The sequence below is a fragment of the Thermobia domestica genome, chromosome 3, assembly GCF_964235325.1.
Source record: "Thermobia domestica chromosome 3, izTheDome1.hap1.1, whole genome shotgun sequence".
Lineage (NCBI taxonomy): Eukaryota > Metazoa > Arthropoda > Insecta > Zygentoma > Lepismatidae > Thermobia > Thermobia domestica.
In genome coordinates, this window is record NC_137456.1 from 273,278,494 (window position 1) to 273,301,241 (window position 22,748).

At 34.9% G+C, this 22,748-nt stretch overlaps 1 long non-coding RNA gene across 1 annotated transcript; it reads right to left on the bottom strand.

Moving 5' to 3' along the window:
* Positions 1-1,578: 1,578 nt before the first annotated feature.
* LOC145681664 (uncharacterized) lies at positions 1,579-5,949 on the bottom strand. Its single transcript, XR_014130855.1, has 2 exons — positions 5,809-5,949; positions 1,579-1,815 (listed from the first exon to the last, which is right to left on the bottom strand). It is a non-coding gene; the product is annotated as an uncharacterized LOC145681664 (long non-coding RNA).
* Between the last annotated feature and the right edge of the window lie 16,799 nt (positions 5,950-22,748).

Below are 22,748 nucleotides of genomic sequence, written 5' to 3' on the forward strand. Positions count from 1 at the left end.
TGTATAATATCCTGAAAGGAAAATACATATTTAAAACAGGTGTAAGACAGTATTCATAGTACTATAGCCACAAAAGGATATTAATGATAAAAAATGCTCAGATTTGAAGCACAGCGTAGGTGGCCACATAAATTGTTTAAACAGATTAGAATAGTGCCTTCATCATTTTCTGTCTATTCCCATAGTTATCGATCTCTTTAAAAACTACAGATGTCCTATTCATTGTCGGTTGTCCGGCTAATTGTTGCTATATATATATTTTTTTTTCTTTCTTCTTTTATCTTGGATCAGATGTCACATAATTATCTACTCTAACTTTGAAGAAATAAACAAAGCGCAACAAGTAATCACAAAGGATGCTCAATTCTAATTACAAGCACCACATCATGATTTCCAACTGCCTTTGTTTCATGAAACTCAGCTTCATCTCAATACCAAGTTTACTGGCAGACATCGCTCCCAGTTGTGCAAAATATATGTGACAATTAATACAATAAACACTTCAAACTGACACCATGAATATATTTTCCAACAATAAAACAAAACAATGCAAACACCGCAAATAGTGTACAAAAGTTAATGCCCTAACCACCTTGAAAATCATTTAAGCCATTTTACATTTATTGCGGAAGATTCATATATTTAACCAACACCCTGGCCACCACATATTAGTTCATATCGAGCTAAATATGTACTTCAGTGATCCTTCTCTAAAAGAGAACGCGATTCCATCTTGGGAGTAAATTTTTCTGCATGCATCGTTAACAATAAGTGGTGACATGTGGTAAGCAACAACCCACTAACAATTAATGAAATTCACTGAGATTGCCCTAAACCCAGTATACCAATTACGTAAAATAACAGCCTGAGTACTGTTACGTTAGGCTCCACAATAAATATTGGTCAAATAAAATTACATTTACTTATGCATACATAAATATATGAATTGTTTTTCAATTCTGATCGTAATAAATTAATTATGTATTAACGTGAAATGTTAATTGTAATTATCTCTAAAACACGAACAATAATGAGTAAAGCACATTTTTCTTCATACTGGAAAGTTTCTCGTCTTGCATTCTCTGAGTATTGTTCTGACATATGTAACTCACAAATAATGTTCAATATACAACTGATACATCACTCTCAAGCAAATAACATTAATAAACCTACGCAACAGTTAAACGGATTCGCAATCTTAATAAGAGATTTATATTTGGCAAATAATTTAGTCAATTTGCCCATATGAGTTTAAATCGTTGATGATATGCAATTGTGTAAGTTATTTTTATACTTGTCTATTAAGAATGTGAATCATTACTGTTTAGAAATACATGCAATAAATACTTATAATATATAAAATATAACAATAGAGGCATGAAAACGAACATACAAATCATATACGGTACTGGTTAATGGGATAACAATGATACTAGTTTCACATATATTACTTTCATTCCTGTGCACAATAAAACAGAGTAGATGTAAATGCGAATAACTGGGCAACGACATACTTTATTACTATAAAATTATATTCTGCAATACATAAGAAAATATTAAATACTACCCTCCAAGACGGATTTATTTAATTATACAGAGATTACGGAGCAGATATATACATATTTATTTTTAAAAAAATGAAGTATGCATTTGACGAATTATCCTAGTAATCTCCAATGCATTAGCTTTAGTTTTGTCCTTTCACGGTAGCATGTTTCTCTTGGTGGCTGAACTTTCCATACCGTTTTCTCTATTACTCCCAGTATTTGAAGTTAACTTCAGCTGCATGTAATTAGCCGATGGTAAATTTCATGTCTGAAAAAAGAATCACATGTATTGAATGATAAAAGAATAATGTCTCCAATTAGGAGAAAGAAAAAATGACCTATGCCATTTATGATACTACACATATTGCAAATAACTTCAGGCCCACAGAAACACCGTTTGGAAATTTAATCTAAGTGAAATGAAACATTTGAGTTTTACGTCCAACGGTTATTCTGTGTAGACTAAAGGAGACGTGGATGATGATAACGTTTTAACCTGATTTGAAGCAGCAACAGAATAAGGATCCTGAATAAGATTTGCGCAGAAATTAATATATGTGTATTTTAATCAGAAAAGTGTGTGAAACACGTACAAAATTGTAATTTGCCTGCTATTGTGTGTGAACATTGCAATTTTTATATAAGAGTGCACTACTTAATTAAGACACTTGCTTTACTCCTGTCTTTCTTCTAATTGTACATGATTACTATGTTGTATGAATAATATTAATCAAAGCGACCATTTTCAAGCATAGGGCAAGCCAACGCGTACATGTTTGAAGTGTTTATCTACTTATCATCGGAGTCATCTAAAAATTTACATTATAAATACGAATAACATAAATATTATCTGCTTTACCCCTCTGTCTACCGATGTTATTAGTAATTTCTAATTTACAGTGCACGACGTGTTTGGTTTAAATAATTTGCTCTATGTATATCACAGAAATAAGTTTGTTTTGCCTTATTATGCAACAACCGGGTTATGCTGGAAGGTGTCACATAAGCTTAAAGCGGAATCCAAATCCACTTACATCCGAAAGAAACTGTCCCCCATTTGAACTCGAAACCGGGACTAATTGGCCACAAATGCGATACGTCTGCCTACTCACTCACGGAAGACTCCTAATAAAAGTGTGTTGTACTGATCTTTACATACTTGATAATATAATTGTCAAGAATCATTTCAGGAGGACAAGAAGATAAACAATTGCACAAGTGAAACCATTATAAGAATCACATATGGACACTTTTAAAGTACTGCAGAGTACAGAAGAACTAATTTTGTCCAAGTTAGTTTACTACGACTGTTATTAGTCCAAGTTAAAGAAATACAATGACATAATTTGCATATGAGAAAGAAAAGTGAATAAAGACGCGAATTATTTGAGTCCAGTTTGGTTCTGACCCATTTACACATAAATAGATACCAAAGATACTTCTGATTTCAATAAATACCTCTTGTGGAGTTTTATGACCCCCCCCCCCTGAAAGTACGGCATTTCGATGAATTTTATGAAAAGTAAACATTATTGAAACGAAACAATATTTAGATTTTCCTTGCAATTGCATAACAATAATAATAAACTATAAAAAATCACAAAAGAAATATTCATAAACTTATTAAAAAGTTGCTTTTGCAGTATAATCTCTGAGTAATGAATGGGTAATTTATGTCTGAATATAATGCGAATAATATATGGGAGTGAAACGTGATAACCCACAAAAGTGTGTTTACCAAGATTTCACGAACACGTACACTTTTACGAACATATTTGGCTTCTTGGTTTAAACCATTTTTTTTAACTTAACCTAACCTAATGTGAACAGACATTAGCAAAATTGTAACATTTTTTTTTAGTAAAAGAGCTGGACCCCTTCTGCTAAATATAGGCCCCTATTACAAGGGCATGTGTTTGACAGAGGGCACCACGCCGAAACTCATCTCTAAACATTTATTTACGTAATATTGTAACGATTCATTGCCTTAGTAATTTCTGAGTAATGCGCTGTTTACAACGTTTAACAGTTGGAGGGCACCAATTTTTCGCTGTAATATTATATAAATGGATACGGATGTAGGAAATAGCAAAGGAAGCATAGAAGAAAGAAATACTTGTGATTAAATTGAAAAGTAACCACTGGAAAAGAAACAGGAGTAATTGTAGTTAAAGTATAATGATGTAACAACAGATAAGTAATTAGTAATACAAAGTTGAAAACATGTTCATTTGTGTTTCATCCGGGGCCGCCATCTGCGGAAGGTTAGCCTCAAAACAGGTTAAAAATGAGTAAATTAGGTATCTCCGAACCCCATTAGAATACTCATCTAGGCTACTTTTGCATACTAACACATTTTCAGTTGTTAAGCCTAAACTTTTTGGAAATTCATTGTTTTTCTACACCAAATCCCAACGCCTGTCCGACCAAAAGAAACCTTCCAGTTGAACATCCCACAATTATGCTCTTTAGGCTGAGACAGACGGATGAATAAGGCAAGTGAATGATGATGAAAGAAGCGATGAAATGAGAATGTGGGACGCAACACGAGCACCCGAAAAAAACTACGGTCACCGATGTTGGGTTAAGTTCCAAAGTTGGTCGTCCGTTTCTAGCAAAATTTTGAAAATTTACCGGGAAGAAATGGATAATTTGCTCGTTCGTGTGGTTGATAATATATAAGGAGATCGAAAATTCTATTTGTCAGATGTAAGTGGTTGTAAACATGGAACTATTTAACAAGCGAAAGGAACTTCTTCGCGTAAGGTTACCGAATGGTTTCAATGGGTAAGGTTCTAGAACACAGGTCCCCCATATATAGGTTAGTAGCTAGATTGGTTCCTTTCTGTACCAAAGTTGAATATTAAATTCACATGGTATTGCCGAGCGAGCGTTAGCGACTGAAGGCGGGTCAGAGCCCCGCAGGGCACGTTGTTTTCTGTCTTTATTACAGCTAAATGGGAAGGGGGGACCTGTGTTCTAGAACCTTGCCGCTGCAATGTGTAAAAGTAACGAGTAATCTTTTAATACTTTGTGAAAAATCATGGACAAATGAATCTAAAAACAAATTGCAGAAAGTGTAGTAAGGAAGTAAGTGCGAAGAAACGCGGGGGAAGTTATGCTTTTGGGTTAAGTTTAGAGTTTGCCCCTCTGTTTTTCATAAAAATTAGGAAAATTTACAGGAGAAATAAAATTAAAAAAAAAAATATGATATGGAGTTCTTATGTTATGTTTAATACGAGGAAAAACGTGTGGAAGTTGGTACTATTTGGAAGACTCGGAAGGTTTCATGATTCAGCAGCATGCCCATTTTATGTCGAGAGCAGAACCCAACGAACCCCTGCGGGGCTTCTAACACGTTCCTCCTTCTACTACTACTACTACTTATACTATGGATCTGTCTAATAAAACTGCACGCTTTAATGTTTCTACTGCTTTTTTGTAGGTTTGAAACTGGAGGGCAACTCTAAACTTAAACCATACTTTTTAATATAATAGTCTCCCTTCCCATTTAACTGTAATAAAGACAGAAAACAACGTGCCCTGCGGGTCTCTAACCCGCCTTGACTCGCTAACGCTCGCTCGGCAACACTATGTGAATTAAATATTAAAGTTTGGTACAGAAAGAAACCAATGTAACTACTAACCTATATGGCGGGATCTTTGTTCTAGAACCTTCCCAACCTAACGAAACTGAACCTAAGCTCTCTTCCACCTCGCGAGGTAACGAAAGCGAACAGAAATTCAGTACACAAAATAAAAAATGAAAATTTTTAAATTTTAGCATTTAGCTTTTTCGGTGGAGAACCAGACGGACGACCAACTTCAAAATAAATGTCCCGATGTTATCTACCACACGGACTTGGACGGGGATCGAAGGAGCCAACGCACCAAAAATAAGACTACCAGCAAGCCACCGTGCCACCCTGCATATGCAGAAAACTAAGATAGTGCAAAAAACACTTGATTTTTTAATCACCCATGTAAACTCTACCATGGCCTTTGTAATGGTTTCACAACAGTAACATTATACTTTGTAAACAGAAATTAAGGGTTTCCTACATGGTGCAGAAATCCTACAATGGAAATTAATATCCTCTCAATTCTCCTTTCATATGCACACTCATTTTAACCATAAATTCACCAATATTGACGAATTATTCTTAACCAAAGACCAAAAAATTAACGCGAAATAATAAGCATACCTACTAATAACTTAAACATACAAGGTGATAAAACTGAACAAACAAACAGCACTCACCTATGTTTTTTTCATTCAAATATGTCCGCTCATATGACGTAAAACCCTTCTTCACCCTTTGCTTTTGATACGGAAAAAGTGATTGGCTGCTATGAATAGTGACATCTTACAGCTCCCAAAGTTTGATAGTTTCTATCCTCTTGCCTCTCTTGAGGGGGTGTGGATCTAAGCACTACCATTACAGAATCGATCCGGATATTGTTACCTTTTAGGTCGCAGCAAGTACTGATTTTTGCACAATGTATTAATTTCACTCATCTCATAATGATAGTGCAAAATTTCGAAAATCAATGAATGGTGCAAAGTAATACTAATCGAAATCAAACTAATAATATCCGAAACCAATCCAATCATATTTCGATTCGAAATATAAATGTGGGGGAAGAGCGTAGTTCTAATGTAAGAAGTAATTGTCTATTGATAATTTTGGAAAGATATATTGTTTTGTACTGCTTTTATATCGTAGATGTAGCATAGTAGTTTAATTAAATAGATATGTATTTGTCATTACTACGTATTTTATATATTTGTACCTTTGACGAGTCTTATTCATACGCACGAAATCCTGCAATATGTATGACTAAAAGATGAAATGAATGAATGATAGATTTAATTATACCGGTAATAGAACCGAACCCAATTTCAGAAGAAACAGAAATAATAATCGTACAACATTTAGAAATCAGGCAAACAGTATATCTAATTTTTCTCGAACTGGATTTCGTATTAATTTCATAGGTGGCAGAAATTTTCAAAATAGAAACCAAAGAACTGGAGGAATTCATAGTACACAGGACTGTATTCAAGATTGTAAGATTCAAGGCAACCTAATTGAATCTTTTGGTAATGTAACTTGAGCTAAAGTTATGGTGTCCGTCAAAATATACCAAAGGTAAATGGATACAGTTTAATTTAAACGTTAGTTCATTCAGAAGTTTTATCTAAGATTAACATAGATAATGCCGAGTTTACATATTGACTCTTAATGTAATATTTTTTTATTTGTATTGTTCCTAGTTATAATATTGATCAAGTCGTGTTTTGTTTCACTTTGAATATTGATATGATTTCTTTGTAATTCGCTTCACTTGAGCCTGTCTCAAATGGGACTGAAGTAAGGCTGCGATTCACGATCTAAAACTCACGACTTTACTTACCGATCGTGGGAGAAGTAACTTGCCCTTAATTCAGGTTGAAATTTTCTGCTGTCTTTATTTGGATCCTGACTTGGAAGAAATAGAAGCAGTTTCTAATTTCTTATGGACTTCCATACAACTACCAATCAGAGAAGAGTAGCGCCTGACGACATTCAACTTTATTTCTCGCTGTACTTTCAAAACAATAGACAAGAGAAGCATTAATAATATTAATAGAATCATATGAAAAATATTATTTTTTTTTATAACGTGAAGTACGATTTATATTATTTAAAAAAACTGCAAGAAAAAAAACCTTAGAGAAGGTATGCAGTGAAGTAGGTAGTGTCCGCCCGAACATTACAGGTGTGAACAAATGTAATTATATCTTTTAAAAGAATAAAAATAGGTGATTTAAGTATATTGTGCAATTTGTATACCAAAAAAATGTAATATGTTTTTAAAAGAGGCGTACAGATTTACTTTTGGCGCACCACTCGAAATAATTGTTCAAAAATTAGAATTCCTTGACTAATTTCCTTCTTATTATTTTCTAAATGATTTGTACTGAGCGACATGAAAATAGCCACATGGCATAATTTAAATACAAGGGGCTATCATAAGCAATAGATGAAAAATTATAATTCTTTTACTATTTCTGTATAAATACAGCGTCCGGATGCACACATAAAAATTACAACGCAATAAACACAAAACAACCTTCGGTAGGTCGCCACTAAAAGGAACGAATGCTATCTAACAGAAGCTAGAGGGCTCGAGTGTTAGTGATGATGTGTGTCAGCGAAGGTGGGTGTCCCCATAAGCGAGGGTAGTGAAAAAGAATGGGTTTTAGCAATGATACGAGTTTCAATAGCATTTGTCATGGTTTCATACTAGTAGCGTTCCACTTGCAAACAAAATACAATTTCTGTACACGGGTGCAGAAATTCACCGCCGGTGGAAAATTGTTTCTATAGAGGCATCTTTCATATGAACTCACTTATTTTATCCGTCGTAAAGCACTTGTAATAATTTTACACTAGTAATCCTACACTTGTAAACATAAAATTCAAATATGGTGCGCCAAAAGTAAACCAGCACCAGAAACAGAAACAATGAGAGTTGATTGTCATCAGTATTGGGTGGCCTTTGTGCAATGCTGGCACAATAGCAAAAGACCGGATGTAGTGCATGAGAGGAGCTCCCGGCGCGGTATAAGTTTACTTTATGGGTTATGTGGGCATTTTTTGTGGGTAGTGAGCTGCACTGATTTACATATTTGGACAAGTCATTTGATTTTCAGTTGTACAATCTGGTGGTTATAAGGATCTACAGACCTTTTATTAGCTGATACAGACTCCCTCATGTACGTATTTCGCTGCCGAATTTTCGGAGTTACTAATTTCAATAGCGTATGGAATTCTGAGTAGTCCATTCTGTCGATTTGTTTGTAGGAACGAGGATCTCCTGTAAGTAGTTCATTATTCACCATTTAAAATATGGTGCTTTGCTGTGAATTATTGCGGTGAAGAATTCACTCTGTCCCAGCAGCTCATCTTTACTCCTTCTCTCTGTCTCCCTCTCTCTTTTTTTTTTTTTTTTTGGCGGGAGGCGGATTTTGTGTTACTAACAGCAGATATCGCTGACATGGCTATTTCATTCTCTTCGGATGAATTCATTGTCAAATAGAGAAACATTAATTACGATTACGACAGTTGATTGCCCTATGCGTAACACATTCTTCAAGTGTTCTTCGTCTGTTTAATACAACGACCACGAGAGACTCTGCTGGTAAAACCTACCTTGTTTCTAGGATCGTCTGAGAACCCTACATCACCTCAGGCTAAAAGAAATTGTATGGAAGTTTGAGTTAAGCAATATTGTCAAGTTGTAATCTGGGTTGAGGCCTTAATTCAGTTCCGTATGAAACGGGCTTTAGCAAGAGAGTCGCATTTTCAATAAGTCCTCTTCATCGATAATTTTATAGAATTAAAATGGAATTGATTATTAAATGAATGTAAGAATATTACTCAGATAAAATGAAATTAATATGTATGTGTTATAATTTATATACGTGAGGGCTATTCGGAAAGTAAGGTAACCACGTATGTAGGGTATGTAACGGTCTAGGATTCTTTCTTCAATTGTAACGAATTTAAGAAGTCGGGAGCCATGTATAAAACGATATTGTATATCAGATATCTGTGAATTACTTCCATTTTTAATTGTAGCTATTTTGGGCAACGGTGCTTAAAAGTGCACAATCTGTTGTGAAGAAGAAGAAGAAAATTATAGAATATATGTTAAGATAGATAGATATTTATATAATGATAGTTACGCTTTCGTGTTGCTATCACAACAGAAAGTTTTTCATGGAGACTTCAGAATAAAAGTAAGTTTTGTTGTATACAATTTTAATGTGTGATAATAGATGGTTCTTGTAAAATATATATAAAAACTAAATGTGCTAATGGTGGTGTGTTATTTATTTTAATCTTCGAACTGGGCAATATAACGAAAATCTCGTTATAGATTCAGCTAGCACCAACTGCTCTTTTTCGCTGGTGGAAGAGAAATAGCAAACGAAATGTGTACACATTTACTGACAAAGAGCTTGCCTCGGTGATCAGGAGTTCTATCTCGCACCTCGAAAGGTAATGTGGTATGATTTCCAAGTTTGATCTTTCATCCGCCAAACATGAGCAGTACACATTTTTAATTTTAAGTACTCTCGTAAGCGATGTGTCCTTTGAATTCTCTTACTCAAAGTATATTCTTCTTACTTATCCGAATTTATTTTGTGAACAATCCTATTGCAATGTGGTGCAATGTAATTGCTCTGTTAAGATTATACGATAGTCTAATTCTTTCCAAACTTATATGATTGTGTCGCATACACATTTGCTTGTTTTTCCCTGCTGAAGCAACTTGATACCCTTTGCCATCTTGGAATTTGAATAGCTACTGGCACTCTTCGCTTTAGCTCTTCCTAGATGAACGAAACATACTTACATTTTTGTTGTAAGAGATTTTTATGAATTAGACTGGTCTACAGTGTATTTTTTTACAGGAACGAAAGTAGCCAAACTTTATAGATTTCGAGGCGCTGAACACGAATATCACACTTAAAATTAGCTGGTAGCCCAGGGTTGCCAGCAAATGTGAAATTTACCTAAAAAATTCATGTTTTTTACATTCATTTTTTTAGGTTTTACTAAGGAATGTATAATTAAGTCCCTATTTATCGTTGTGGAATGTGTTAAACCTCTTTCTATTCGTCAATGACCGTACTTTCTGAAAATTTAACAATCATTCCGGTAACCGGTACCGTTGGGAAATTATATACCCACATATTCGAAAATATTCCTTTTTTAAGAGGAAAATCCGATTTTTTAAAAATATTTTATTGGCAACCCTACAATAGTAAAATTATAATTTATATTTGAAAAGTAACCTGCCAATATTGGGAATGCTTTATGCAAATGTCGTCATGGTCGAAACGAGCCGAACTGTGAAAAAATATTATCGCTTCTACCGAAATGCCGAAATTTTCCCTACCTTTACAACATGTACATTAAAAATGTAATATTGACTTCCGTATGCCGAACAGAACTATAAGAGAATACATTCAAACAATGTAAGTATCATTTCGGTAGTCTTTACTGGGGTGGGGGATTTTATGTACTGAAATATTGCACGAAAAATTCCCTTTCTGGAAAATTCCAACTTTTTCCTGACTACAGCTGGCAATCCTGCAATAAATAACTGGAAAGAATGCTGGAAAAGTTATTCTAAGACTGGTAACATTATGTGCCATCAAGAAGACCAAACTGAGAATAAATATTATCCTTTAAACTGAAATACCGCAAATTTTCCCTGTCTACTACATTTTTGGCCAAAAAAATAAATTGGTCCTCGGGGCTTCGTTATTACTACACAAAAGTAAATTGTACACTAATTTATTGCCTAGGATAAATGAATGCACTCACCATCAATGAATGCGCTTTCCTCTTGTAGGTCGTGTCTGGAGCATACCTCTGTAGCGTCAAGCAGAAGTCAGCCAACATTGCAGTTGTCCACCGACCCGTGTATCGATGTTCCATGAGAGAAATATCCATGTGAAATCTCTCGCCGTGTTCATCACTGAAAGCACCACAGTTCTCTGGAAAGACATCGAGGTGTGAGTGAAGAAAGTGCATTTTCAGTGTCATGTTGCAGCCAATGTTTTGATATGCATGAATTAATTCATCCACAAGGTCCCTGTAATTGTCGGCTCTCTTGTTTCCCAAGAACAATGTGGTCAAATTACGGAAACAACGCCACACATGCAGCTGATCAGGCTTAGAGTGGCCTCAAAGTCAGGGTCATTTAGGAACTGGCGTATCTGTGGACCATTGAATATTCCCTGTTTGATTTTCTCTGTACTTAATCGTGGAAACTTCATGCACAAATATCCGAATGCTGCTTCATTCGTGTTCACTACCTTTACAAACGCTGTCATAAGCCCCAACTTAATATTCAGTGGTGGGAGAACAATTTTCTGAGGGTTCACTAGAAGTTCATTGACAATATTTTTTGAGCCAGGAATCAGAGCTGTTCTTAAAGGCTACTCCTTTTATGTATAGTGTTTATCTCTTGCGCGACTGTCCCACTCACATATATGACAACAATACTTAGTATAACCTCCTTGCAAACCCAACAAAATCGAAATTACTTTGAAATCTCTACATACTAGCCATTCATGCTGATTGTAACTAATGACGCGTAGAACAGATTTCAACGTAGTGTACGTTTCTTTCGCTAAAGCAGCATATGCGACAGTGATGGACGGTCTTTCGTTATTATTATGTAACAGTACACCCTTCAGGCTTGTTTTGGAACCATCTATGAATAAGTCTCCACTCGTCCGGTTTGTATGAAATATGTAGGTCATGAAACAAACATTCAACATCACTGCAGAATATAATGTCACCTTCAGTACTGAAATGGTTCTCAAGTTCTTTCTGACGATCCCGAAAAACTGACACTCGCACTGTTTCAGGTAGAAGGTTCCATTGCTGCAGTCATGAGGCTAACACTTCAGCTTTACACTTCGGGAGGTCTAAATCCCCAATCAGATCATTGAATTCACGTTGTGTGATTTTGTGTGGTTCGCTGGATGAAGATGGTGTAAATGAATGATCAACAACACTGGTGGATGGATGCACTTCTTTGACTGGATGTGTAGGATCAGCATTCTCGCTATCACTGCTTGATGTTGCGTTTGGGGGAACAGGAACTGGCAGTCCTTGTCCATGAGGCACAGGCGAATTACAGATGGGATGTCAGGGTATTCGATATTTCTCTTCCTTTTGGTATTGATTCCTTTCTTCAAGGGCGGAGTCATACAAAAATAGCAATCAGACACATGATTTGTGGGTTCACGCCAAATAGTAGGCACGCCAATCTTCATGGAGACGTTTTTCCCATGCATCCAAGCATTTAGTACGGAAGAACAAGTCGTACAACAAACGTGTGGAGCACAAGATTTGTCTTCGTCTCCCACTCGACAACCGAAATATAATGAATAGGCTTTCCTTACTGCATCAATAAGTGGTTGCCTATTACCACAAATAGCGTCTGTTCAAATGTAACAAAAGTTATTAGGATTGTTCTTGCAGGTGCGGGTCATTTTCATGAAAACCGACACTCGTTCAAATAACACTAACACTCACAGTTTAATTCAAATACTTTACTGTATATACATTCACCACCAACCACTCTCAACCAACACACATTACAGTACAGTAAAACAGAGCGCGGACACACACACGCACCCCGCCAACAACTTTCAGCGTGTCGAATAATCAGGCGATTGGATCGTGGGCACATGAGTGAGCTTTACTCATTGTTGCCAGATCCAACAAGTACAACTTGCTTAACGACGGCAGAAAAAACGTTGTTAAACTTCTTTGTATATTGCTATTATAACAACGCAATTTATTTGTTCCCTAAGTACGTGTGACATTTACCCCTTCGACATTTCTAGGCCATACTGTCATCCCATGGGAAAACAGATTTTTTTTTTTTTGTGTGGATGTGGATAGAATATAAATTTTGGTACATGCTATGATTATAATTATCCGAGGATTGCCAGTGCAGTTATTCATTGCGAGCTGTAGGCAGAAAAAAGTCGGAATTTTGCAGAAAGGGAATTTTTCGTGCAATATTTCAGTACATAAAATCCCCCACCCCAGTAAAGACTACCGAAATGATACTTACATTGTCTAAATGTATTGTCCTATAGTTCTGTTCGGCATACGGAAGTCAATATTACAATTTTAATGTACATGTTGTAAAGATAGGGAAAATTTCTGCATTTCGGTAGAAGCGATAATATTTTTTTCACAGTTCGGCTCGCTTTGATCATGACGACATTTGCAGAAAACATTCCCAATATTGACAGGTTACTTTTCAAATATAAATTATAATTTTACTATTGCAGGGTTGCCAGTAAAAATAAAAAATTGATTTTCCTCTTAAAAAAAGGGATATTTTCGAATATATGGGTATATAATTTCCCAATGGTACCGGTTACCGGAATGATTGTTAAATTTTCAGAAAGTACGGTCATCGACGAATAGAAAGAGGTCTAACACATTCCGCAACGATAAATAGGGACGCAATTATATGTTCCTGAGTAAAACCTAACAAACTAAATGTGAAAAACGATTTTTTTAGGTAAATTCCACATTTACTAGTAACCCTGAGCTACCAGCTAATTTTAAGAGTGATATTCGTGTTCAGCGTTTCGAAATCTATAAAGATTGGCTACTTTCGTTTCTGTAAAAAATAAAAAGTAAAAATGTGTTGACCAGTGTTATATATCCCATGTGCGTTATATTTCTTACCGATCTTGTTCTCTCCTTCCGGATGGTGGCCATTATTACCGGTATGCAGCTATCCTCACGATGCACAGCTGTGGTATATTCGTACTACAACACAACAGATTAATTTCTGTGACTATATCTTCATTTGCTACATGATTGTGTCCTTCCACTATGCTTGTTGACTTCACCAAGGCTCGGTATTTGGTTTTCTTCATACAATAAGAATACAAAAGTGCATACGAATCCCAGCAAGAAGTCGATGTGTTCCTAGAGCAGTACCCATGATTTAATCCTTTATACAAAGGGTTCAAAAAGTGAGAATTCCTATGGTTGTATCTTCGTCATAGACTAGGTCGGTTCGGAATTTAGTCTATTGTTCAGTATTCACTACTTAACAAACAGCAGTTAAACTGGCTGAAACTGGTTGTAAACACATCAATAGAGAAATTATAGTATGGCTTCATGAATAGATTTTAAAATAAATATAACAACAACATCCAAAATAATTTATCAAGGTTTATGTTCAAACCAATAATCACAACAAAATTCATGAAAATAAAATGCGAATTGTTTATAAATGGACTACTTTATATAAAAACACGCAACAAATCAACGAGGCTATTGGAAACATTAAATGGCGTGAATCCTGTGCTTAGCCTAGAAAAGCAATTAACAGATAAAACTAAAATATCAGTGTTAGCTAATGACTAGATAATATTTACTCGAACTATAGACGTACAAGAAGAGAAGAAAAACTGAAAACATGCAATTCCCATATTAAAAATTGAAATCAACGAAAGTGCTTAACAATCAAATGGAATAAAACCTAAACATGTTTCTTTTTCCAGGAAAGAATAGATAACTAATACTGCTTTGACTTGAAAAGGACAATGAATATAGTACACAAATGTAATAAATTTGTAATACACTTTACGTTATATAATGTCAATCACTTGCAAAAAATATACAATTCCATTACATACATATTTGAACAATAGTAGAACATGACAATATATGCTTGTCATACATTAAAAAAGACAAATAAAAGAAAATATAATGAAACAAAGCCAGAAATAATAATGGAAATGAAGTAATTGTGAGTATATATATATATATATATATATATATATATATATATATATATAACAAAAGGAAAGAAATCATCACAAAATATCCATCAATGCACTAAGCAAACAGGTACACAAATACAGAAATACTAATTGAAGTACATAATAATTACGTACATAATAATTACCTACATAATATAGATAAGTAGCAAAAACATTAATAGGATATTTTGCATATACACAAAAATACTTAAAACAATAATAGATATTTAGTATACTGTACTATATTGAATTTGAAAATATGCAGAATTTTTCCATATATATAGAAAATACACGGAACATTAATAAAATATTGTGCAAAAATGTTTTAATTATAGAAACCGATAGTGATTCGATGCTATCAAGTTATACATACAGTCAGTATTCAGATGAATCCAGTACTTTTGTAAATAAATAAATAAATAAAAAACCAATAATCAAGAAAAGAAAACTTCAATTTCACATAACCGCCTGATACAGTTTTACACTTATCCCAGCGTTTATTATTGCCTCGAAGGCTTCGGCATATTAAGATTTGAAAGTACGCCCTCACTGTGGAAATGTTGGCCTCATAGAAATTCTTTAAGAATTCGAAACAGATGGAATACTGGCCTTCCTTGTCAGACTCGTCTTTCAATTCATTGCAGACTTCAACTATTTTTGTTGGTCTAAACTGGGAACCTATTTTAAAGTTAGTGTTCACTCAAATGGTCAAAAATGAGCGTATCTACTGTTCTAACGACAGATTATTGTACGACGATTGTCAATAATAAGAGTTTGGAAGTGATTAAAGGAAAGTTCCAGAAATGACTGCTATGAGCTGTAATTCACTATAAACGGGACCGTAGGTGACAGTCATATGACATCTTTGAAGCGCTAACCCTGTTCAAATGTCTTATTGCGAATGATTGTTCCATCACCATATTATGATTGAAGTCTTTTGTAAACTTCAGCTGGTTTTATTCCCTGCACTAGAACTTCCATAATCTTAAGCTGTGTATACGCGTTAACACAATTGTCTGCCAACTTGAATAACAGTTTCTGGACTTGTCTGCGAGATAACTGCTGCCGATCAGCAGCAGGACAGCTATGAGTTCCTACTTCATGTACTGCCTCCAGCATATAAGGCAAGTTACCAGTTGAGTTAATACCCCTCAAAAATACATACTATCTAGAGTTTCTTTTAAGAACTTAATTTAAATAATACTGTTATGCGCATTATTCCTTTATTTTTTTTAAAGGAACGTAAAAGGCATAAGCATTAATTATAAATTTTATTTCAACAAAATATATTAATATCCATTATTTATATAAATATCTAACTATAATATTCAGTACCGTTGTATATATACAAACATTTTGAAAGACACGTCGAAGAATTTCTTAATAGTTGTTTTTTTCTATATTGAAAGTGGTTTCAATATTTATTTCCATAAGGCAAAACATTAAAAGTTATCAAGAAGCGACTTTTTGTAATTGATTCAGAGTCCGAAAAATAGGCTTTCTCTCCTCCCTTAGTCCTCTATTTAAAACGTTTGAGGGTGCCAGTAGCAGTACTTATACCCTACTTTAAGTATTGAATTTCCGTAGTTTGGGAGTCTTTACGCCGTGTCCAAAAGATACATGCACATTTGAAGTACGCTTATTTCCGGAACTGACGTCATGTAGTGTGCGTCAAAGGATCCAAGTTCACAAGTCTGCGAGTGCATAGTGCGTAGTGTGCGAGGATGTACACTATGTTAATATACTTGTGTGGTTAACATGGCGATATCTAATAAAATAACCTATTAAAATTTTAAAAGCCATATTTTTAATATTTTTGTTGAGGTGAATTTATTTGTGAGCTGATCTAATAATAATTTACTTGATAAATATACAATTTAGTGATATTACAAGTGAAATATAAAAATGTTACACAAATAACACACCTATTTACGTTGTTCTCAGCATGCAAAGGGAAGCAACCAAATAGTTTCTTTAATAATGCTATAAAGACGTTTGTGTTTAAATATTGCATGGTTTCTGTAGCTTAATTGAGATAATTAGAATATCGGTAATACAGCTATTTGCACGTAAATGAAAAATATTAATCCGTATGAATTAAAATATTAAGCTCTAGTATAGAGTAATGATAACCTAGATTATTCATTTCTCTATAGCTACAGTTACAGCTGCAGCTGCAAATGTTAATTCGTAGGTAGATAGGCCTAATTTTCTAGTTTTGATTCTAAACAAATTCCATTCTAAGCTGGCGTGGGAGACCCGGGTTCGATTCCCGGCGGGAGCTCATGTGGTTCGGATTCCACGTTAATCAGTAGGTCCACGTCTCATATAGCCTCGCTGCTGAACGGGACGCTAAACTAAAATCACCTCACCTCACCTCCATTCTAAGCTACCATATTTCCTTGCACTTGTGAGAGACTAATATGCCAATTATCGTACATTTTGCATTTTGGCAGCTGCCCAAAAGTGAATTACATATCAAAAGTTTCTTTCCATACATTTATCAAAGATTTCACAAATTCCTCTTGGTAAGTTTTTACTTTGGCCATTTCATTCTTTTTTTTTTTTTTTTAATTTTTCGATTCAGTGATTTGATCTTCCGGTACCGGCTTTGAGAACTTGCCTGTTAGCCCATACATATAGATTAGTAGCTAGGTTGGTTCCTTTCTGTACCAAAGTTTAATATATAATTAATATAGTATTGCCGAACGAGCGTTAGCGAGTCAAGGCGGGTTAGAGCCCCGGAGGGCACGTTATTTTTGTCTTCGTTACGAATCGGTTCATTGAATGAAATGGCCAAAGTAAAGACTAGCCTTCCTCTTAATTCATATAATCCCATTACTGTACCCACTATGAAACGATTATGAACAAATAATTACTTCCGTATAGTTGAACAATGAGAGCGATTACATAAGATATACTGTATTTTTTCATAAAACTGTCTCTTAATTTTCATAACATCTAAAAGTAACATCTAAGGAACTTCATTACTAGCGCAGTATGGTAGAAATAGTCCAATCAGTATACCTGTAACTGGAGCAATACCGTAGAACTAGGACACCTATGTGTCATATTCCGTATAAGAAGCATTTATACCCAATATGAACTCTCTCCCAAAGTAGTTTTGAGCCATATTATTGTAAATAGCGTTTCCCTCAGTACTTTCGGTGTCCTAACGCTCTTGCAAATTGCCTACTTTCGCTTCCAATAAAATTCCTAAGCTACTTCGCAATATATATATACAAGGGCGGATCTAAGGGGGGCTACGGGGCTATAGCCCCCCCTTGACGCTCAGGTTTACACTGGATAAAATGGGCTTCAATTCTGCTTTACACTGGATAAAACGGCAAATTATAGTTTAGCCCCTCCCTTGATCATATCCTGGATCCGCCACTGTATATATATATATATATATATATATATATAGAAAATATATATATATATATAATTTACGCTCCGCTCTTGTTAATCTGCGCGTGAAAAGTCCGAAATGGCAAATGTTTGCAGGTACGGCAAAGCTGAAGGTGTTGGCATACATGAAAGAAACTCTTAACTCATTTTATGGTTACCCCATATTGTCAATCTGTACGATATATTTATATTTAATATAACTGGAAAATCATTCATCTAAAAAAAGGCATGTTTATTTTTTCTAGTACGCGAAATTCTCCCTTTTTTGTTATCAATATTCCATGTTCCACCACTATGAGGCGTTGGAATCAAGTGCGGATCAAAAGCTAAAATGACGAAGTGTACACTATTTAATGTGCAGTCCACTTGTAGACTTCGAGTGTGCATCCTCGAAGTGTGCACTATGTACTTTTGGACACACATTGTGAAACGATACTCACGTGTTTACATGTTATATTCAACGAATCTTCTCAGCTATAATACCATGCACACAAAAGCCCTCTTCACTGTTAGACCTGCAGAAATATTTATTGCTACTAGTTGAGATATATTTGATTATTAAGCCTCGCTTTATTACTCTTTACCTTGGGTGTATTGCCTCCTGGTGTGTCTTGCATTCAATGAAAATTAAATGAAATCTTCAAGTTGTACGTCCCACGCTTAGCCGGCTAGTGTAAAGGAGACGGTGATGATGAGAAATTAATGAAATGGTGGAAGAAAGTGGAAGGAAACGGGAGAACTCCAAGAAAATCCACGCACGCGGTGTTTGTTCACCACAAATCTCACTTGCTGCGGGTTGTGACCTTACCAAGGACACCTTGCACCAGATGTGAACACTCTACCACTTATTTAAATCATTTTATTTCAATTTAATAGTACAAATCAATAAACAAAATGAGGAAGATGATACAAAAATTTGCAGGTACAGCAAAGGTACATTATGTATGAAGCACTCTAATTTTTTTTTGCAAATAACCTATTGCGCATGGCAAAAGGAAACTGGTATACCATATAAAAGCATAGTATAGGAAGTATGAATAGGGATGAGGCTTGGGTATTTACCCACTGGGTAGGTAAATAAAAATTGGGTAAATATCCGGTAAATACCGAAATTTAATTTACCTACCCAAAAAATGAGTATTTATTACAAAAAGCAAGATTACATAATAAGAAGACAAAGTGGATTCTAAAATAGCAGTACAAAATCTTCCAGACACAAATGTGGTTATAGAAAGATGCAAACTTTCAACACTGGAAACTCAATTTATATCTTGGTAACAGTTTCAATCAACTCCGTTTCTAATTTAGTTCAGTACTGATATTAGCTTGAGATTTGTTGAGAGTAAACGTGCCTCTTACCTTAATCGAGTTTCCTAAATTTTATTTTACTCAGATAAAGAAAAAATCTGAAAATGGGTCGAACGAAAAGTAATGTTTGGAGAGCATACAATGTAGGCTACGAAGCGATAAATCAGTAAACTGCAAGTAGTAAAAACTATAAACACGCAAACTTAAATAAAATGTCAGATCATGTGAATAAGTGTTTCAAGTGTCCTGAAAGTTTGAAGAAGACAATTTAAAAGGTTTACAAGCAAAAGGTTTGTCTGATTGTTGGCAAAAATACTGGGACGGAACAAGTGAATGAAAGTGAACCACCTACGCCAAGTTGTAGTACCAATAAGAGCATTGATGACTCTTTAGTGGCGAGTGTGACTGATAAATCTTTGATGCCAGTTTCATAAAAGAGGAGCTCGTCCACGAATGGATACAATGACAGCTGATGAAAACGTAAGTATATATGCATAGCGTAACACATGTAAGTTAATGGGTTAATGAGCCACGCCATCACGTATCAAATTCCGTTTTGGGTTGAGCCAGAAGGGAGTAGTTTGCTCGCCAGAAGTGTCTATAACGTGTCTCGAAATTCAGATAAAAATTGCAAATTGCAAAGAACACTTAACTACTTGTGTAACTAATGTAACGGAAAGTCTTTAATTTAGCCATTTCAATGTTTTTTTTTTTCGATTTAGTGATTTCTTCTTTCAATTCGAATGCTCCAGTTGCGCATCGAAAGGTAAGATCGCTTTAAAAGGGTGTAGTGTAGTAGAGTAGGGTAGAGTAGAGCAAGATACTGATAAGTAAAGTACAGGTAGGATTACGAAAGTTTTCACAATTTTTATAAAATTGTGCGAAACCGAAAGAACAAATCACGGAATCGAAGAATCAAAAAAATAAATGACGCAAGTTTTTTTTTTACCAAGTGTTTAATTACTTTTGTTTCATATATCTCAAAAACTTGTCATGTGACCTTGTGGAACGAATTAAGAAACGACAGGTCAAAAGAGATTGGTCAAACACATTCCAAATAATCTCAAACAGTTTATATTTTGTAAATAATGGCGAAATGGTTAAATCAAGTAATGGTCGAGAGTTAAGAACATTAAGCAAGAAAATATTGACGTTTTACTTAAGAAATGTATGGTACTCGTAGTTTAAGATATGCATCCAAATTCCCAACGATTCACGTTAATAACTACATAAGTAATTCTTATTAGAAATTTTGTTACTATTGTTTTCATCGAAATTAAACGAATGAATTACTTAAAAGAAAAGCATTTTCTACGCGCTTAAAATGGAGGGACATTCTTAATGTGTGAATTGATTCGAGAACTATTCGTCTTTACTTTTTCACCTTTTATTCACTAGTGTGTTACCTGGGTTATTACCCCTAGCAGAGAAACTTTTAAACATTGATCTTTTTACTTTTATTACATGTGTACAATGAACTTCGTTATTGACAAAAATATGTACAATATTCACTAACTTCTCACTTTAAAACTCATGCTTCCACTTTGGTCCAGCAAAATTTCTCATATACCGCAAGTGTGTGTGTATTGGGTCATTCTCCAGCGTACCAGCAATTTATGTTGGAAGCTAGGAAATACCGGCAGAGTTTTTAGGAGAAGCAAGTGCATATTCCTGCTAGAACGTTTTTAGAAAATGATTGTTGCGTGGGGTGAACGACAATTGTCAAATGTGACGTCATTTTCTAACACAAAAGAAAATCTATGAAATATAGAATTGTTAAGCACAAGGGCATAATTTCAAATATTATTTCGTTTTTAATAGTATTATCTTTCAAAAACCAATTCCAACCAAACGCACAATCTACACATAAATGGTTGAATTGTACTTGGCTAAGGTAAGAAACAGTTTTCCATTTCTAGATTTCTACGTTAACAAATTTCCGTAAAGGGAACACGTAACAGATATAGCTCTAGCTGATTTTTTCCATGTGATAAATTTGTACCCACAGTGAAAATTGAATGCATTCTGGTTATGGGTGCAAATAATCGTGTATTTACTAGTGGAATAGGTTAAGATGCGTGTTCAACCTAAGATGGTTTATTTCACAACATATTTTTATATTTTATGTTTTAGGCAATGTTAAACAGAATGCTAGCGAAAGCTGCCTACGTAACTGGAGCGTCATTGTCCATGGTGGAACATCTAAGGCCTTCATTCAAATTTCCAGATAGAAAGTCGTTGTCAACTTGGCAACTTGATGCCCAGTTTCATGAAATGCAAACACAGCTGCGTGTAGAGCTACAAGATTCGAAGTACCTAAATCTTCAATGTGACGGTCGGAATAATGTTCGCAATGAGGGAATAATCAATTTCATTATTACAAACCCTCATCCAATATTTGTTCACTTTCTAAGCACGAATTATAACCGTCACACTGCTGAGTACATTAGAGATCAAGCATTTAAAGTCATTGAAAAATACGTCTCAAGTAAGTTCTTTGTTCTCATTGGCGATAATGCAGCAAATATGCACAAGGCTTTTTCTCTTGTCCAAAAAAAAAAAAAAAGTATCCCCATTTGCAACTATTGTCATGTGTAGCACATACGTTGAACCTTGTCTGCAGTGACATTTTGAAGCGTATTTCAATTTCATCCTTTATGGCAAATGTTATAGACACCATTAAAACAGTTAGAAATACTCAGGTCTTGAATACACTTTTTCGTGCAATTAACAATGAGAAAAACATACACACTTCTCTTACTCTTCCATGTAAAACCCTTGTTCGGAATCAATGCATTGACAGCAGTCCGAGAGGATTATCCCAAAATGCCTACTTGCAGTACATAATTTAACCATACAGTAAACATGGGACTTATTAAGTGAGAAAAGTTATTTTATAATTCTACACTTAGTCCATTAATGCCAGGCGTTTAAGAATTCTTAGCTGTGAGGACGCCTTGCTTCAATTCCTCCTGGGAAAAAAGTTGAGTGAGCTCTTGTCGTTCCGCCGTTAATCTATGCGGCAGATGGAAAAAGTACTCAATGGGTGGAGCTTCAACAATATCCTGCACATTGAATAATTGTTGGTAGGATCGAAGGATGATAGC